Raw genomic sequence first — 3,993 nt, forward strand, 5'->3', positions numbered from 1 at the left:
GATCCGACCTGCCTACTGATTGGGTCCTGCCCATGGGTGGCACCTGCCAATTGATGGGTTGCAGCCCAGGGCTGCCCTGCAGTGCTCCGCATAGGGTCGAGCCCTGCGCAGGGTAGTCCACGCCATGCACCAGCCCGCGCCCCACCAGCCCTGTCCTGAGCCAGCATGCACAGCATCCCGGTGGGGCTATTCCCAATGCGACTGCAGCCACGCGGGTGCTGCTTAGCTCCCCTCACCCCCAGCGGCAGCTCCTCCTCCTGCACCACATCAGGTGAGGAGGAGGTGGCTTCTTCCAGAGTGCGGGGAACCAAGCAGCACCCGGGTGGCTGCAGCTGCACCAGGAGCAGCCCTTGGGGAGGCTATGCACCGGGCAAGGTTTGGCCCCACGCAGAGCGCTCTGGGGGCAGTTGCAGACTGCACTGCCCAGGCGAGCTCTGCTTCATGGGCCCCCTGCTGCCTCCTCCCTTCCTTCCCCCCCGACCTAGCACCCAGGCAGCCCCACACATCCCACACCTCCTATAGTCCTCCCACAGGGTAGGGGCATGCAGGGAATGGATCGTGGCTCTTCCCAGGGCCCCAGCCCCATGCTGTCACTGCTCCGTGATCCCGGCCTCGCCTGCCTGTCCTGCTCCTGAACACCGATCCTCACCTGCCTGCAGGCCCCCGTCCCACGTGGGGAGTTTGGGTGAGTTGTTGCAGCAGAGGGGTCCTGGCCCTCCACAACTCATCCAAACTCCCTATGTGGCCCCAAATAATTGCCCGCCCCTGCCTTAGAACACAGTCCATGGACCCCCACGGGTCCACAGACCACAAGTTGAAAAACTGTGCTAAAAAATGACACCGTATGGCTAAATCACTCTCCCTTTTTGGCTGGGTAGTCCTACTTTTTTAAACGTGTCAGGTTTTACCCACTTCTGTTGCTTTGTGGCCCGTCGTGCGCATGGTCAGCTGACTCTGCCATTTCCCCCTACATCTCTTTCACAGCCAATCCCTTGAACCGTAGCGGCTTGTTAAATCTTCCTAAATAACTGGGGGGCCTCGTTAGCCAGTGACATAAATAAACTCTTAAGAGACAAAGCTCTGGGTTTCCAATAAATAGTTTTACTGTGGTTAGGTGTGTTTGATTGCTGCTTAGACTGCATGTGACGGGACAAGGACTTTGCCTCTCTGCAACTGGAAAACGTCTTGGGTGTGAGCACAATTCAGCTACCCAACTAGATCGTCCTTGGAAGAAGGACCGGGTGACAGGGGAAGACAGGAAAACATGTCAAAGAAGAATTATCTCAAAAAGGAAGAATCCTCTCTTTGCCAAGCCCTCTGCAAGGCCCTCTGCAACAAGTCTTTAATGTTGCAAGAACTGGTTTTTGCAGGGTCAGACCATAGGTCTACCTATCCCAGTGGCCTGATAGAGAGTGGGTGCTGAGGGGCAGGGTTAGCAGGGTCTGGCTGGAGTTTCCCACCATGTGCTGCTTTCCCACTGCAGCTTCCAGCATTCAGAGATTGAGGAAGGTCTGGTGTACAGCCTTGCCCCCTTGCCTATGATGCTCAATACCTACTGATGCATCTTTCCTCCAGGAATTTGTCCAACCCCCCTTTGAATTGGCTCAAACTACCTGGCTCCACAATATCCCATGGCAATGACTTAGATGTGTTTTGATTGTGTTTTAATGACCTGGAAGCCTTGTGTCCCTCCGCCTCGGGGCATGGTGGAGGCGACGTTGTCAGGAACAGAGTTTAGAGAAAACAGACCTTGAAACTGCAGCATTACATCAGCTCCTACCCACAGATTTGATCATCAGGCACTTGACTTGGAGCATTTTGACTCAGCCTGTTATGGAGACACAGCCATCTTTTTGGAACGGGCTACAGTTCAAGTGCTTGCAAACATTCATGGGAGAGCGGGGCGGGGAGACTGTTTGCCAAATTTTAAGTAAAAAACCCCAAATCATAGGTCATGATTCAGCTAGATGCTCAGGCATGTCTGTGTTGAAGGATATAAGTAGTGTCTCTGAGAGCAATGGGGCCATGTGATGAAGTATCTTTCTGAATCGGGACTGAAGCTTCTGGAGGGTAGAAACTTATGCTGGAGAGGTCAGGTGTTATACTGGGTCTTGTGCTGAGCTGCAGTAAAGGGCAAAGCTCCTAATTTCTCTAGGTTTTGTTTGGGCCACACTGGGAAATCGCCTCATGCTTTGTAGGTTGAGTTGAAGCTGACCTCAACCCCTCATAACTTCTTGGTTTTGCAAATCAGGCTTTGGACACATTTTATCTTGGAGCGCTTGATAAAAGTAAGGAGGCATCTTCAAAAGGAAGTGATATGACTGTGGTCACAGAGCAGGTCAGTGGCAGAGATGGGAACAGAAATCAGCTTTCTTAGCATCTAAGCACAGGTCTCCTGGCTCCAACCATAGGATAAAACTTAACCAGCGCATTGGTTGCCTTTCTTTCTTTCTCTTGGTTTACCACTTAGTACCATCCAATAAGAATCCAGAGCTACAACGACAACTGTTTTTCTCCTATAAAACAGGGCACCTTCATTTTCAAAGGTCTTATGGGAGGGGCTATGGGAAGAGTTTTAACAAGTGTTTCCTGTATATTAGCCCCTGGGGCTCTTCCTCAGTTGTTGTGAGTGTGATTTTAGCTGTTATGTATAAAATTTAGATTATGCAGTCTTTACATTGAATAGAAGATTTTAGAAGCTGCAGAAGCGTTTTCAAACCTAGACAAGGGCAAGAAATATTTGAGGAATACTCTTGTGTTATTAGCAAGGCTTCAGGAGTTCTCAGAGCCATCGTGGATAGCATGGATTCACCACTGGATTGCTACGCTGCAGCCTGGCCAGTCATTCCCCAGTCTGTAGAAGTGCATGCAATTACTTCTTTCCACATACAGGACTTAGCGCCTGTCCTTGCTGAATCTCATCTGATTGACTGGGGACCATTTTTTTTTTGCACTCAATCCCATTGTCCAAATGATTAATGCAGATAATAAACAATACCAAACCCATGACATAACCCTGAGGAACCTCACTTGATACCTCCTACCAGCAAGACATTGAGCCATTGATGGGTACTTGTTGAGCATGATGATCCAACATATTCTGTAGCCTCATTACAACAGTTTTGTCTTGTCTCTGTTTCCTTAGTTTGTGAAGGAGGATGCTGTGGGAGATGGTTTCAAATACCTTGACTTTAGCGAGGCTTACCACATCCACTTCTCCCTTCCCCCAACATCTGCTTCCACAGTCTGTCAGCTGGTTATAGAAGGCGATCAGGTTGGTCAGCCATGACTTAGAATCACAGAAAATTCAGGTTGGAAAGGACCTCAGGAGGTCACATCTAGTCCAACCCCCTGCTCCAAGCAGGACCAGTCCCAACCACATCACTCCAGCCCAGGCTTTGTCTAGCCGGGTCTTCAAAACGGCCAAGGATGGAGATCCCACCACCTCTGTGGGTAACCTATCCCAGTGCTTCACCACCCTCCTAGTGGGAAAATTCTTCCTAATATCCTACCTCAACTTCCCTTGCTGCAACTAGAGCCCATTGCTCCTTGTTCTGTCATCTGCCCCCACAGAGACCAGTCCAGCTCCACCCTCTTTGCAGCCCCCCTGCAGGGAGGTGAAGGCTGCTATTAAGTCTCCTCTCAGTCTCCTTTTCTCTGCACTAAACAAGACCAGTTTCTCCAGTCTTTCCTTACAAGTCATGCCCTGCAGCCCCCAAACCATTTTTGTCACCCTCTGCCTGACACTCCTGTGGCCATGAAGCCTGCCAGCTGTCGAGGAGATTGGTGCAGGGGGGTTCTGGGGCCGTGCACCCCAAGCTGCTGACAGACAAAACTTGTGCCATGGGTGCTTGTGCGACTGACTGTCTCTGTCTTACGGCAGTTGTATTGATTATTTCCTCTCCTTAGTCTGTGGTTTTCTAGGTATTAATTCTTGTTTGTTAAGTCGTTATGTAGTAGCTAGGTCCTGTGTATTGAGCTGCCCCCCCCCCC

At 50.7% G+C, this 3,993-nt stretch overlaps 1 long non-coding RNA gene across 1 annotated transcript in view; it reads right to left on the reverse strand.

The window, feature by feature from the left end:
* Positions 1–3,592: 3,592 nt before the first annotated feature.
* LOC109288116 overlaps positions 3,593–3,993 on the reverse strand; it is an 11,580-nt gene continuing 11,179 nt past the window's right edge. Inside the window, exon 3 of the long non-coding RNA XR_002095067.1 lies at positions 3,593–3,636. This is a non-coding gene — a long non-coding RNA (uncharacterized LOC109288116). The remainder of the gene's footprint in view (positions 3,637–3,993) is intronic.

Source organism: Gavialis gangeticus, unplaced genomic scaffold (assembly GCF_001723915.1).
Source record: "Gavialis gangeticus isolate Ggan-Ray unplaced genomic scaffold, GavGan_comp1, whole genome shotgun sequence".
Classification (NCBI taxonomy): Eukaryota; Metazoa; Chordata; order Crocodylia; family Gavialidae; genus Gavialis; species Gavialis gangeticus.